This window comes from Phyllobates terribilis, unplaced genomic scaffold, assembly GCF_046119375.1.
Source record: "Phyllobates terribilis strain yellow unplaced genomic scaffold, ASM4611937v1 Scaffold_1__5_contigs__length_1240528914, whole genome shotgun sequence".
In the NCBI taxonomy this organism is placed as follows: Eukaryota; Metazoa; Chordata; class Amphibia; order Anura; family Dendrobatidae; genus Phyllobates; species Phyllobates terribilis.
This window is the reverse complement of record NW_027362761.1, coordinates 735,158,980-735,175,481: the sequence shown is the minus strand read 5'-3', so window position 1 is coordinate 735,175,481 and position 16,502 is coordinate 735,158,980.

Here is a 16,502-nt window from a genome sequence, read left to right as displayed (position 1 = left end):
TTTTAAATCTGGTGAAGCTTTAGTATAGATGGCCTAATAGGATCAGTGCTGCACACTGCTACAAAGCCCAAATTATTTTCCAGTCAAGATACAGATAAACATGATTAGTAATTTTAAATCTGGTGGAGCTTATTATAGATGGGCTAATAGAATCAGTGCTGCACACTGCTACAAAGCCCAAATTATTTTCCAGCCAAGATACAGATAAACATGATTAGTAATTTGAAAGCTTAAAACGGTTGGTAGGGTGATTTTAACCAATCATCAAGCTTTTACTCTCCCCAGGATGACACAGGGGTAGAAAAGTCGTTTCGGATCCATGATTTGTTCATCTTTATGAACGTGAGTCTGTCTACATTATCAGTGGAGAGCCGCGTGCGCTTATCTGTCAGCACACCACCAGCAGCGCTGAACACACGTTCAGACAGAACGCTGGCTGCGGGGCATGACAAGATCTCCAAGGCGTAAGTGGCTAGCTCCGGCCATTTATCCAGATTGGAAGCCCAAAAAGAGCAAGGGTCCAGTGACACAGTCGTGGCTTCAATGTTTACTTGGAGATACTCCTGTACCATCGTCTCTAGGCGTTGACTATGTGTCAGACTTCTTGTCTCCTGTGGCCTTGCAAAGGATGGGCTAAAAAAGTGGTGAAATGATTCCGCAAAATTGATGTTACCAGCAGATACTGTGGTTCTGTTACGGTTTGAGTGCTGAACACTTGACGGTCCCACGGTTGGCAAGTTGGAACTGTGAGATTCACTACGTGCACCACTGGTATTTTGTGGAAAAGCACATGTAAGATTCTGCAACAGTCTCTGCTGATACTCCTGCATGCGTGCATCCCTTTCTATGGCAGGAATAATTTCTGCAAATTTACTTTTGTACCGGGGATCTAACAGTGTGGCAACCCAGTAGTCAGGATTATTTCTAATTCTCACAATTCGAGGGTCATGTTGCAGGTAGTGCAGCAAGAAGGCACTCATGTGTGTTGCGCATCCAGGAGCACCAAGTCCCTGTTGTGTTGGTGGCGAGGTAACAATCATGCTTCCTTCCTCTGTCCTCTCCCCCCAACCTCGCACAACAAAAATGTGATCAAGGTCTCCCTCATCTGATGACTCTTCCATCAGTTCGTCCTCCACTTCTTCCTGGGCTCCTGCACCTTCCTCACTAGTTTGGCTGCTACCATGCGCCCTGGTAAAACCATCTCCCCCACCCTCACATGCCTGCCGCCTTGGTGCTGCCGACCGTCTGGACCTTGCAGATGTTAGCCCTTCCGCATACAACTCCTCCTCCTCTACTTCCTCCACCTCCTCTTGTGCCACCACCTGACTCCGAATTCTGTTTAACATGTGCTCCAGCATGTAAATCACCGGAATAGTCATGCTGATAATGGCATCGTCAGCACTAAACATCTTCGTCGCCATTTCAAAACTGTGCAGAAGGGTGCATAGGTCCCTGATCTGAGACCACTCCTCCAGCGTGATTTGCCCCACCTCTGAATCTCGTTGGCCCAGGCTATACGTCAGAACGTATTGCACCAGGGCTTGTCGGTGCTGCCACAGTCGCTGCAACATGTGCAGAGTTGAATTCCACCAGGTAGGCACATCGCATTTTAGCCGGTGAAGTGGCAGGCCCAACGACTTCTGTAGAGATGTAAGTCGCTGAGCTGCGGGATGCGAACGGCAGAAGTGAGCACACAGCGACCGTGCCCTCTGCAGAAGGCCATCTAGTCTGGGATAGTGGGCTAAAAATTGCTGGACAACCAGGTTCAACACGTGAGCCATACAAGGCACGTGTGTGACATTGCCCCGGTGAAGGGCCGCACCCAGGTTTGCAGCATTGTCGCACACGGCCTTCCCTGGTTTCAGGTCCAGTGGAGACAACCATTCATGAAATTGGTTCTCCAGAGCTGACCACAACTCCTCAGCTGTGTGACTCACATTTCCCAGACATTTCAATGTAAAAACCGCCTGATGACGTTGAGCCCTACTGCCAGCATAGTAAGGAGGTGTGCAGGATCCCTTCTGCGCAGTTAGAAAGCTTGTGGCATGACCAGACAGGCTTTGGGAGCAGGTGGAGGACCGAGAGGAGGTTGAGGAGGCAGAAGCAGTGGAGGAACTTTGACATAAAGAGGATTGACGCACAACTCGTGGGGACGGCAAGACTTGGACAGCAGCCCCTTGTCCTGCTGTCACCATAGTTACCCAGTGCCCAGTCAGCGACATGTAACGCCCCTGTCCATGCCTACTCATCCAAGTGTCTGTGGTGAAATGCACCCTGTCACACACAGAGTTTCTCAAAGAAGCGGTGATGTTGTGTGCGACATGCTGGTGGAGCGCAGGCACACCTTTCTTTGAGAAGTAGTGCCGACTGGGCATCTGGTACTGGGGCACTGCGACGGACATAAGGTCTCGAAAATCCTCTGTGTCCACCAGGCGGAAAGGCAGCATTTCTGTAGCCAAGAGCTTGCAGATGGTGAAATTCAACCTCTTAGCTTTCTCATGGCTAGGAGGAAATGGTCTTTTACTTGTCCACATCTGAGGGACCGAGGGCTGGCTATTGTGCTTAGACGGGGTTGATAAGGGTGTCCCCGGCAAACTGCCGGTCTGTGAGGAAGATGCAGGCGGACATGTTAGGTTGCCTTGATCCAAAGGTGGTGCTATTGATGTCGGACAGCGCTCAACACCAGCTGGTGTTACCACCTCCAAAGAAAATGATGACCTGCCAATCACGCTGGCTGTTGCGGGTAAAGAGGTGGCAGGTCTGCGCCCCAAAACAGGTGTGACTGCCTGCTCTGCCTGTGAACCCAGCTAGTAGCAGTACCCTAAATGATGGTGGGGAAAGCCAGGGTAGACCACCACCAGACAGTGGGTTACGGAGGTCAACCCGGAGCACTAGGGGTCAAGTACCAGCTCGCTGGAAGATCTAAATGGATAATGTATATATTTAATGTGTTATGTTTGTTACCCTGGTTATTAATACTGTTTTTCCAGTTTTCTAGATACAATGGACTGACAGGTTATGGACGGTGAATAGCCAGAACTACCATGCAGATAGTTGCACTTGGTGCCTCTTGCGAAGACGGCCGCGGAAGAAAAGCCTGTCTGGCGTGGCCCCGTGTGGTCCAAAGTAGGTAGTTTCGCCTTGCAGCCACGCCCAGGGCCAACGTTTGGGGTTTGCTTTGGACAGGTCCCCACATCGTTCAAAGAGTTCACCTTGTTGGGTGAAATGGACACCCGGTCGCGGAAGCGCCGTGGCCTTAAGGACAAAATGCACTTGTACATATGTTATGTTGTTGTTTATAACCTGTATTTGTGTTTCCTGTTAGTCCCGGAGTACTAAGTTTTACTAGGGGGGAATGTGTCACCCTGGCCTGGATGCCACAAATGTATAATAAAGCTGTGTCTGAGAGCAAGGGGGAGGTTCTCTGGTCAGGGACCATTAGCATGCAGCACCTCCTGTCCCAGGCCAGTAGGGGGAGCAGGCTGCCCCTATAAAAGCTGGAACTGGGGGCAGGGTTAGAGAGTTCTGGACGACCTGTCTCTGGAGTGAGAGGTGTCCCAGAGAAGGGAGAGCCAGTTCAGCTGAGGCTGAGGAGGACGAGTGGCAGCAGAGTAGCCACGAGCCAGGGACGGAAGGCGAGGGAAGCCTGTCCTGGCTGAGAGAGAAACTGAACTTTGGTGTCCGAGGCTGTTAGGATTCCAAGTCCTACAGCAAATAACCAGTCCGCAGGGGATTGTATGTTCCTTGGCCTAAGAAGCCCGGAGGTTCCGCCACAGCAGAAGGGACCAGCAGAGCTGCACCAAGCCAAGAGTAGAAAGGGACCCAAGTTGCAAGCCATACGGGCGAGAAGACACGTTAAGCTCAGGAACGTGGGCTGTTACACCACAAGGAGGGAAATAGCCAGAAAGAGCGCAGAGAGTACGGTAGGCCTTCACCCTCACCCTGACCAGAGCCAGCTTCCCACTTGTTCTCAGACATCCAGGCCCCCTCCTAGCCGGGACTGTTTTTGGGTCATCTCACCTGTTCTAATAAAGACCCTGAACTGTTTAAGAGGCCTCCGTTTCCTGGCTATTGCGGTCGGAATCATCCCCTCCATCCCCTCCACCCTGGGGCCATACTCCTCCCGTGGGGAGTTGTACTATTCAGTGCTGCACATTTACATCTGCCCCAGTGGTCTGCACTGCAGCGGCGGTTAACCCTGACCGCAATCCACGGGTGGCGTAGTCGGACATTTAAAACCCTACAAATAGACTGCCACAACGTTTGGTCTGACCACCCTGAGCCACGGACTGGGTTGCCACTACTACCCCCATTATTGCCCTGTTGCCCGGCTCCGAGTGCCCCACGGCCCAGGGGGCGAGTCAAATACATATGCAAAGTCTTATACAGTATAAGATGCCAGTCATATATATTCATGTAGAGCACCATGCCTTGTCCGTTACGGTCCCTCTATTGCGGGAATCCCACAATTGACCTACAGTGCCTTGAAAAAGTATTCATAGCCTGTGAACTTTTCCACATTTTTAAACATTACACCCACAAACTAAAATTTATTTTATGGGATTTTCAACAGAAAGTCGCAAGTATTTGTGAAGTGTGAACTAAATGATACATGGTTTTCTAAATATTTAAAAAATATAAATTTGAAAATTGTGACTTGCATTTGTATTCAGCACCCTGTAGTCTTATACCCCTAAATAAAATCCTGACTGACCAATTGCTTCCAGAAGTCACATAATTAGTAAATTGAGTCCACCTGTGTGTAATTCATTCTCAGTATAACTGCAGCTGTTTTGTGAAGGCCTCAGAGGTTTGTTTGAGAATATTAGGGATCAAACAGCATCATGAAAACCAAGGAACACACCAGACAGGTCAGGGATAAAGTTTTGAAGAAGAATAAAGCAGGGTTAGGCGATACAATAAATAGCCCAAGCTCTAAACAGCTCACAAAGCAATTGGTCACTCAGCAGGATTTTATTTAAAGGTATCAGGCTACAGAGGCCTGAATACAAATGCACGTTACAATTTTCAGATTTATATTTTTAACTCCTTCGCGACCTTGGGATTTTCCGTTTTTGCATTTTCGTTTTTTTGCTCCCCTTGTTCCCAGAGCCATAGCGTTTTTATTTTTTGGTCAATATGGCCATGTGAGGGCTTATTTTTTGCGAGACGAGTTGTACTTTTAAATGCCATTACTAGCTTTACCATATCATGTACTGGAAAACGGGAAAAAAATTCCAAGTGCGGTGAAATTGCAAAAAAATGCAATTCCACAGTTGTTTTTTTTTCTTTCCACGTTCACTGGATGCTAAAACTGACCTGCCATTATTATCCTCTATGTCATTTCAAGTTTGAAGACACCAAACATGTATAGGTTCTTTTTTATTTAAGTGGTGAAGAAAAAATCCAAAGTTTGCGAAAAAAAAATTAAAAAAATGGAGCCATTTTCCGAGACCTGTAGCGTCTCCATTTTTCGGGATCTGGGGCCGGGTGAGGGCTTATTTTTTGCGTGCCGGGCTGACGTTTTTACTAATACTATTTTGGGGTAGATACGATGTTTTGATCGCCCGTTATTGCACCTTATTGCAATGTTGCGGTACCAAAAAACGTAATTCTGGCGTTTGGAATTTTTTTCTTGATACGCCGTTTACCGATCGGATTAATTCTTTTTTTGTATTGATAGATCGGGCAATTCTGAACGGGGTGATACCAAATATGTGTATGTGGGATTTAAACTTTTATATTTTTTTTATTTTTTTAATATTTTTAAAAACATTTTTTTAAAACTTTTTGCATGCTTCAATAGTCTCCATAGGAGACTAGAAGCAGCAACTGTCCGATCGCCTCTGCTACATAGAGGTGCTGAGCAGATAACCTCTATGTAGCAGAAATGCTCACTTACTATGAGCGCCGACCACTAGGTGGCGCTCATAGTAATCTTTACATGACAACCACTGGAGTCTGCTGCAGACCCAGGGTTGTCATGACCACCCATTGGTGACCCGTGATCACGTGGGCGTGGGGAGCAGTGAGTATTCATTTTCCCTAATAGTGCACCCACTGTACCCGCAGCGCGGCTCCTTGCAGGGCCAGCGGTCACGTGTGCCCGCTATTAAAGATCATGAATATTCACTACAACCCACTCCCGTGGGCGTGGGGAGTAGTGAATATTCATGCTCTTTAATACCTGACACACATGACCACTGGCCACTGCAGGAGCCGTGCTGCGGGTACAGTGTGCTCGCTGTTAAGGAGAATGAATGGTCACTACTCCCCACGTCAATAGTCCCGGCGTGGGGAGCAGTGACTATTCTGGCAGACCATCTCACAGTGTGAGGGCGCATGGCAGTGACGTCATGCGCTGCTTACACTGTGAGATCAGTGCTGGCAACAGAGCAACAGGAAGCAGCGCTGGAGCAGAGGGAAGGAAGGTGAGTATAATTGTTTATTTTTTTTTAGGTGCATACCAGGATGTGGGGTGCAAAGCATACCAGGAAGAGGTATGAGGGGTGCCATGCATACCAGGATGAGGGATGAAGGGTGCCATATATACCAGGAAGAGTGATGAGGGTGGCCATGCATACCAGGATGAGGGATGAAGGGTGCCATGCATACCAGGATGAAGGGGGCCATGCATACCAGGAAGAGGAATGAAGGGTACCATGCATACCAGGATGAGGGGGGCCATGCATACTTGGATTAGGGATGAGGGGTTCCATGCATACCAGGATGAGGGGTGCCATGTATACCAGGATGAGGGGTGCCATAAATACGAGGAATGAGGGATGCCACACACACCAGGATGAGGTGTGCCATGCATACCAGGATGAGGGGTGCCTTGCATACCAGGATGGGGATCAGGGGGTGCCATGCATGAAAGGATGGGGATCAGGGGTGCCATGCATACCAGGATGGGGATCAGGGGTGCCATGCATACCAGGATGGGGGATTGGGGTGTCATGCATACCAGGACGGGGGGATTGGGGTGCCATGCATATCAGGATGGGGGATTGGGGTGCCATGCATACCAGGATGGGGATGAGGGGTGCCATGCATGCCAGGATGGGCATTGGGGAGGAACAGGAATAACAGGAAAGAGGGGGACATATATGCCAAGATGGGGAATATTAACAGAATTGGGGAACATTACCCCTATACCAGTGTCAGCAGCAGACCCCCTCCCCCTTAACAGGGCATCATGACCACATTTTTTGCTTACATTTTTTTCTATTTTCCTCCTCTAAAACCTAGGTGCGTCTTATGGTCCGGTGCGTCTTATAGTCCAAAAAATACGGTGTATATTAAAAGTGATTGTACAGTACTTGAACAACCCTTTCTCACTTGCTATATATCCCCATCTAAAATAAAAACAGCCTATATTCACCTCCAGTGCCATTGCTGTTGCAACGACGTCAGAGAATTCCTATAGTACTCAGAGTCCATTTTATACACATACATATATATATTCAATTTATGTATTTATTGACATCATTTATTAATATAATAATTAATAAAATAATTACAGAAAACTTCAACTGAAAAAAAGTTATTTGAAAAGACATATCATCATAAATACTAAATCACATACAGTATATGATGAATAATGTTATAGCACGTTTCTATCCATTCATTTATGATTCCCATAGCTTTACTTAAGATGCTGCAGTTTACCAGATGCCCAACTCCCAATGTGTTCAGTAGGTCTGGTTGCCATAGCAACAGCAGAGATATGTGCAGAAGATGATGAATATCTCCCAAGAAGAAACAAAGCAAGTTCTGTGTCTAATATGGATTTGATACCTGTCATTTACAAGGTATAATGTAGTTATATGTATACGTGTATATAAATTCTATAACTATACTAAATATATATATATATATATATATATATATATATATATATATATATAATGTTCCAATTATCATGGTAAAATAATATTTTTTTTTTACTAAAGTGACCATGAACATGAAAGGAAAACATAGGTAAGCTAAGTAAAATAAAAAGTATTATGGTGGTAAACCCTGATGAAATGCACATGAATGCAATGAGTAAAGTTCAAGCTTTTGTTGCAGAAAGATTCTAACTCAAAAATGATAAATGAACTGGATTTTTACAAATAGTATATTATGCATTCCCCCTCCCTATAAGGCCTCATTCTGATGTCTGCTTTTGACGCCCGAGTGCTATCCGTGTTTTTCACATGTGGAGACAAGTCTGATATTGATCGGAGGGTTGGATCAAAATCGTCAATGCAAGTCAATGGGTCCGTGAAAAAATCAGACCGTACTCGAATTTACACGTACGAGAAAAACTGATCATAATAGGACCACACTCTGATCAAGTCTAGACAAAGTCTGACCAAAGTTTAATCAAAATAATTGGTCCATATTTCTCATACATGAGAAAAATAGACATCTGAATGAGGCCTAAGAGTTTAGTTCAAGAGTAAGCTCCTGCACTAGGAGTCACTTAAAAGCAAACATATCAATGGGGGAGAAAGCGATCGAGCTTCCACATTGCAGTGACTGCTAGCAGGGCGATAGCCAGGGCCGGACTGGGACTAAAAATCAGCCCTGGCACGCAGACCAAAGCAGCCCACACATCATATCGCTTCCCCCTCCCCCAATTCCTACATCGCAAAAAATGGTAATTCCACTTGCAATATAGTCAGAGGATAAACCTTTTGATGGGAGAGATTCTTTAAGCAAGCTAAACAGTGATATAATGGACTTAACTACTGTAAAAATCATACTAGCACTGTATATGTTAGTGGTAGGGGCCTGAGAAAATTATTTTAATTCAATTGCAAATGAGGCGATTTCGGTGCACCACTATTCATATGTATGGGGTTTCAGTGATCAAATGAAGTCAGGAGCCGCACATATATAATTTTTTTTGCCCACTTTTCCTCTCTGGAGGGGGAGTCCGAGTAATGGTGACTGAGTTCTTGGCCACACCAAAGGTGCACCAACCCTCATTTGCATTTTAATTAAAAGTAACTTTCCTTTGCTCTGCACCACTAAAATGTCCTGGGCTAGTATGATATTTATATGGTTTATATAGTTTAATATGCATTTTTGGGGTGATCAACTCCCTTAAAATATAAAAACCACACCATCGCCACAAGAATAGTACATGTGGAATACCTAATTAGTTTGTCCCATTTCGGACATAGAAGGCATATGCTTTAAATTTGCCATAAAGCGTATATATCTGATAAATGCAGGTCCCGCTGCTGAATAGAAAGAATGGAGATCCAGTGGTGACTTTAAGAAAAGAAGAGGTGACTGCGCACGTGTGGTTCTCTCCTTTCTAAAGAACTTCGAAAATGTCTGAATGAACCTGGTGGGACCTGCATGTATGGAACATAAATGATGCATCCTATCAATGTGCCATAAATGTCCCAAATTGGACAAACTCTTAATTACACGGTCAAGGACTGATATGCACTTGTACTTTTATGAGTATACACCAATATATCAAGTTATCCCACATATAGTGGTCATATAGTGCTCAGATACCAGATCTGTGCATCTGGACTTTATAAGAGTCTATGACGCACCCCCTGGGCCGTGGGGTACTCAGTGCCGGGCCGGTCGCTAGGGGAGATGTCACAGTGGCGGTGACCCGGTCCGTGATCCAGGGCGGTCAATCAAAAAGGGGGATATTTACAGGGAATTTATGTACAAAGTTTGTGACGCCACCTGTGGTATGCGGCTATGTAGCGCCGCTGCTGCTGTGCAGAACCTCTGGAGCTGGTATTAGTGCAGCAGGGTTGGTTCAGCTCTCCACAGGTAAAGCTTAGCTCCAGGGCAGTGTAAATGTTATAGGTTGTGCTGGGCGTTGTAGTGCAGGGTTTGATAGCGCAGCAATAATCACAGAGACAATGGAGTGCAGTCCTCAGGGTCTTTACTCATGGTTATTGCAGTCCAAGTTACAGGTACCAATGTAACTTCCCTCGTCGTGCTGCACTTACTCAGGGAGGGGTTCGGCCAACCCTCAGATATCTCCAGAGTACTTAACGGGACCCCCTTCTGTGTCCTCTCTCTGGCCGTCTCCCTGCACCTCATACCTAGTGTCCCAATCCGGTACCTGATGGCCTTCTCGGGCGACGTCTGTTCCGTCCCCTGGGTCCTCTATAGCTACCTTCTTGGTGAGACTGATATGGACTGTTGGCTGCAGGACTTGAAATACTGCAGCCTCCGGTTTCTAGTTGAGACATAGAGTGCTCTGCTAGTTGAGGGACCGGTCCCCTTTGTATGGCCTGACCCCTCCACCTCCTGGTAGATTCGGGAGTACGGGTGGCCTCCAGCACTGCCCGTACCCCTGGGGTCCCTTCCTCGTTCCTGGAGCCTTTCCTGCTCCTCTCCTCTCCTTCTTCAGTCCTGGGCCTCTCCTCAGGCCCTCTGCCTGAGCAGAGCTCCTGCAGAGCCCTGCTCCACTCCTCTCCTGTAGACTGTTCTGACTGGACTGAGCTGAACTGAACTCTCTAAAACAAGATGGCTTCTCTATATATACCTACCTATCATGTGCTCCCCTAAGCTACTTCCTCAACCCACACCCACTACATAGCACCTCCCCTCAGCTAGGGACCCAGGACTGTGCTCTCCCTTAGGAGCAATCTCTCCCTACCCCCACTGCGGGTATGTGTTGGATGCAGGTGTTAGGGTCCCGAGCTGTACTCCTTCCTTACCTGAGAGTGAGATACCACACCTCTGGGTGAGATGCAGTACCTCTTTGGCGACCGAACCCTCAGGGGCGCCACATACCCCCCTGGTAAAACATAGCACGTCCGCGGGCTGGAACAGAGTAAAAACAGGGTATGTTATAGACATGCAATTTTTAGATGCATCACATAGAAGACCATAAACATAACATCTTTTCTTCCCTTTTTGGGAGGCACTTTTTCTTGGTTACGTTTTTATCAAAACATTATAAGACTTTTTTTTTTTTAAAAAAAGAACATCTTTCTTTACAACAGGTTACAGCACGATCTGCAGCCGGGTGTCCATTTTCTTTAACAAGGTGCAAACTAGCAAACATGAGCATGAGGGACCCGTCCGAAAACCCTCAACGTAGGCCCTGGACGTGGCTGCAGGGTGATCCAGGTGATCCAGGTGTTAGACCACGTCTTCGGCCACACCAAACGGGTTTTTGTTCTGAGGTCATTTTGTTGTTGCATAAAACCAATAAGGGGCACTTTAAGAAGTGCAATTATTTACAATGGATAGTTCTTTGGTTATTCACCGTCCATAAACTGGTAGTCTTTTTAAACGGGTAACTAGATAACTTTAAAGGCACACAATTTAACTTTTTAAACTGGTAGGGTTGTACCCTTCCAGGTAACTATAAACAGTTTTAACAGTTTAACAGGGGTGCTCCCTCCGGGGGAACTCCTGATTCCTGCAGGCTGACCCAGCTGGGTCTTCAGCCTGGGGCTTCGGGGCATGTCTCTTTTCTTTGCCACTCGATACACTTGAAGGGCATACCAGCCACGCTCGCCCTTGTGATGGGTAAATGTGACCTAGTCACCTGGATAAAGATTTCGGCCAGGATGCCCCTGTTGGAGGTGGGGTTCTACATCCCGCCGGTTCACGAAGACGTCTCTATCAGTGTGCGGTTCCCTCACAAAGCCCCACCCCGCGTCCAGATCGAACTTGACTACGATACCCTCTAGACGGGTACTAGGGGTGGCAGCTCTTGCTTGGCGGGCCCGGGTTTTGGCCGCCATGTTCCGGGCCTCCATCCGTTCCCACTGCACCTGTCGGTCGTGACGTTCCCGCTCCAGATGCAGGAGCTCCCTCCTGCAGTGCTCTTCCCTCTGGAGGGCCTGGTCCTGCGTCTCCCAAGGGAACCCCATGAGGTCCCCTTCCCGGTTATCCCATCGGAACTCTTCTCCTCCTGGGCAGGTAACCGGGGGTGCAGGTGCAGGTGCTAGCGGGGGACCTTGCTGGTCCTCATATCGGGCGGACCAGTCGTAGGTGGTGTTTCCATAGACCCACTCGGGTGCGGGGGCAGGTGGCTCTGGTAGGGGGCCCAGGAGCAGGTCGGCGGAGTAAGCGCCCGGGTACGGGGTTTCCGCCAAGGGGTCTGGGAGCCAGTCCGAGAAGCAGGTGTCCGGGATGGGAGATTCCGCCTGGAGACCGGGGAGCAGTTCGGCAGAGCTGGCGCCCGGGGTTGGAGGTTCCGCCAGGGGGCCCAGGGGTAGGTCGGTGGAGCAGGCACCCGGGATCGGAGGTTCCGCCTGGGAGCCCAGGAGCAGGCTAGCACTCTCAGCGCCCGGGACAGGGAGTCTCTCCTTACCTGCTCCCGCGGCCGCGCTTGTGCCATCCCCTGCCTCCTGGCTCCGTTCAGGTTCCTCCGGGGCTGGGACTCTGCTGGTGGAGTGCAGCGCTGGCTGCTGCCGGATCATCAGCTTCTCCAGCAGCTCCTTTTTCCAGCCGGCAATGGCATCCTGCTTGGCCCTCTCCATTCTCCGGCCCAGCTCCTGGATTTCCGTCTGGAGGAATTCAGTATCCTCCAGGGATAGCTCTGCCATGGCCTCCTCCAAGGTAAGAGGCCTTGCCGCCTGTTGCAGACCACTGATGGGAGCTGGCTCCTGACTCTCCATCTTGCCCTCTGGGTGCGGTCTGTCTGGACTCCTAGAGACTCCGCCTTGTCTCCCAGGTTTCTTCTCTCCTCTCCCCTTTCGGGGGCGGTTCCATGGCAACTTGCTGTCGGACACACCTTGAGGCGGCCCCCCCAGCTTGATAGACACATCCACATACATGGTCACTCTTGCTCGGGGCGGGCCTCGCTTTTGGCGCCATTCTGGAACCCGGCCCACGATGGGAGGCGCCTTCTTGCTGTCTTTTGGCTCACACATAATGGCGCCCGTTCATCTGGGGCGGGCGCCACATTCAGTAGAAAACACAGTCTCTAGGCACACAATACCCGGTGATAACGGGTGGGTTCATATCCTGTTCGTGACGCCAAAGATGACGCGCCCCCTGGGCCGTGGGGTACTCGTGCCGGACCAGTCATCGCTAGGGAAGATGTCACAGTGGCGGTGACCCGGTTCGTGACCCAGGGTGGTCAATCAAAAAGGGGGATATTTACAGGGGATTTATGTACAAAGTTCGTGATGTCACCTGTGGTATGCGGCTATGTAGAGCCGCCACTGCTGTGCAGAACCTCTGGAGCTGGTATTAGTGCAGCAGGGTTGGTTCAGCTCTCCACAGGTAGAGCTTAGCTCCAGGGCAGTGTAGATGTTATAGGTTGTGCTGGGGGTTGTAATGCAGGGTTTAATGGCCAGCAATAATCACAGAGACAATGGAGTGCAGTCCTTAGGGTCTTTACTCACGGTTATTGCAGTCCAAGTTACAGGTACCAATGTAACTTCCCTCGTCGTGCTGCGCTTACTCAGGGAGGCGTTCGGACAACCCTCAGATATCTCCGGATCACTTAACGGGACCCTCTTCTGTGTCCTCTCTCTTGCCGTCTCCCTGCACCTCATACCTAGTGTCCCAATCCGGTACCTGCGGGCCTTGTCGGGCGACATCTGTTCTGTCCCCTGGGTCCTCTAAGGCTACCTTCTTGGTGAGACTGATATGGACTGTTGGCTGCAGGGCTTGAAATACTGCAACCTCCGGTTTCTAGTTGAGACATAGAGTGCTCTGCTAGTTGAGGGACCGGTCCCCTTTGTATGGCCTGACCCGTCCACCTCTTGGTAGATTCTGGCATACGGGTGGCCTCCAGCACTGCCCCTACTCCTGGGGTCCCTTCCTAGTTCCTGGAGCCTTTCCTGCTCCTCTCCTCAGGCCCTCTGCCTGAGCAGAGCTCCTGCAGAGCCCTGCTCCACTCCTCTCCTGTAGAATGTTCTGACTGGACTGAGCTGACCTTAACTCTCTAAAACAAGATAGCTTCTCTATATATACCTTCCTCTCATGTGCTCCCCTAAGCTACTTCCTCCACCCACACCCACTACATAGCACCTCCCCTCAGCTAGGGACCCAGGACTGTGCTCTTACTTAAGAGCAATCTCGCCCTACCCCCACTGCGGGTATGTGTTGGATGCAGGTGTTAGGGTCCCGACCTGTACTCCTTCCTTACCTGAGAGTGAGATACCACACCTCTGGGTGAGATGCAGTACCTCTGTGGTGACCGAACCCTCAGGGGCGCCACATCTACAGCACTGATCAGACAGGGAGAAGTAACAAGGACCTGAGCGTGATCAGATATCATGTTATCCACGTATCTTGGGCTTACTCGATTAATATGTTCGAGTCCCTGCGGCTGCATGTAGCAGGGATTGCCTAACAAACAGGCAATCCCGACATGTGTTGCAGCTGTCAAACAGCCGCGAAACATGCAGCCGCGGGGACTCGAACATGTTAATCGAGCACACCGAAGATACTCGGATAACACGATATCTGAGCATGCTCGCTCATCACTAATAGTGAATAATTGTATTACCTATAAAACAATTATGGAGCATTTTTTGCATTTTGTTGTTCCTTTGTTATTCCCCCTGGAAATCTATGACTAAACTGAGAAATGGCTGTTACCATTCATCTGAGTCCCTACCCAGTCTAATCTTGCCTAATCATTGCTGACAGTATCAGACTATGTAGGGACCCAACTTATTTAGCAGGGGAATGGTAACCCTTTGTTGTCAGTTAGGCTGGAGATACAGATTTTGCAGGGCTATTGGTTGATTTTAACCATCAAGAGACACCTGTAGTTATGAGAACTGCATGGTACGCAGTGAACAGCTTGGTACAGCAGCTGTAGTGATATAGGTACAGTCAGGTAGTTGTGTCTTTGCTTATATCAGGTGCTATACACACATTTCCAGGAGTAACAACAGAAGAACTGCACAACAGAGCCACAGGCATTATATGTTAGGTATCAGAACTTCATAATTCTATACATGATAATGTGGCACCCTGCTGTGCTTTGGTGCCACAGATCCCAGAGGGGTGCATGGATGGATTCCTCCACAAGAGGCCCTCATAGCATTCAAACACCTCCACCTTCCACCTCAGACCAGCAGAGGGAGCCCGGATAGGGATATAAAAAGGGAAGGTGGAGCTAGGCAGCTCAGTCTGGAGTCTACAGTCTGCTACAGCCAGAGAGGTTGTCAGGTCAGTTCAGACTCAGTGAGCTCAGATTATTGAGCCTAGGGCATGCCGACGCCAAAAGAGCGGCGAAGTACAGTGTGTCGGCTGCAGTGTGAAGCCTAGTGAGGGCCCCGACCGTGGCCGAAGGCGAGTGGAAAGAGAGCAACATAGGGAGCAGAGGAGCTTAACCAGCTCACCCCAAAATCATTTACCGGACACCGGGTCCGCGCCTACAGGGGGCCCCGGAACCCCAGAACCCCTGGCGAACTATATGTCCCAGGAACACCAAAAAGCTGACTGTTATACCAGGGTCAGGAATCACGGGAGGCCCGGGAGACCAGGGAGTGTGATCTCCAACAGAAGGCCATACCACCAGGTCAGCAGGTGCAAGATAGAGACCAAGTTAGGCCTAGCTCCAGGCAGGTCAGAAACTTATCGAGGAAAGGCAAGGAACAGGAGGCCCCACATCCGCTCACTGGGGAGAGTCCTGATATGCACCCTTCACCCTAAAGTGCCCTGGATCGTGCCAGAAACACCACCAGTAAAGCTACTGAAGTGAACTCCGGTGTGCGTGCCTATTCTTCTATCCTTCCTCTGACCCGGCTGGGTCCCCTCTGTCCTGCATCCTTACACTTACACTGCCCTGAGGCCCCTCTCCACATGTGGGGAGCCGCACCAACTAAGCTGCCTGAACACCGGCCTCATAGGACTGTCGCAGTGCTGGTGATCCTCATCAGAAACCACAGGTGGCGTCACGAACATTCCCTATCCCATATAACTTCCCCCCTTCTTTTAAGAGTGACCCCAGGTTACGAGCCCGGGAGCAGACCACCGCGACATCCCCCAAGGTCCGGCAACAACAAGGCCCGGGCGCCGAGTCGTCCCCATCCCCTGGGCGCCTCAATAATTTTGCAAAAAAGACAATCAAAGAAGAAATACTTAGAGTTACAGTATGTCAGCAATACATATCGTTCTCAACAGAAAAATCACAATGACATTGACCTACATGTCATATCTGTAATAATGTACTAAGAGACCTCAGCAACCAGTGTGGACCCTAAACCCAGACATATAGTGAAATAAGTGCTATCATCATTATGTGGACTGTTACAGTCCATCGCTATAATGACCATAAAAATAAATATGTGAATGCAGAGCTATTGAATAAAGCGTTCGCCTCTAGGGGATGTTTTGGAATGGGTAAAAAAACGCAGAATTGACATGCCGCTGTGTTAAAAACGCAAGGGAGTGTTTTTACATTGTGATTTTAAAAATTCCTTTTATTTTGCTGCTACTGTAAAATGTTGCATTTTTCCACACAAAACCCAGGAAAAATTCATTAAAAAAGCTAGGTGTGAACAAGCTCTTATTAGGATTCCCTCAGTTTTTAAAAAAAAAAC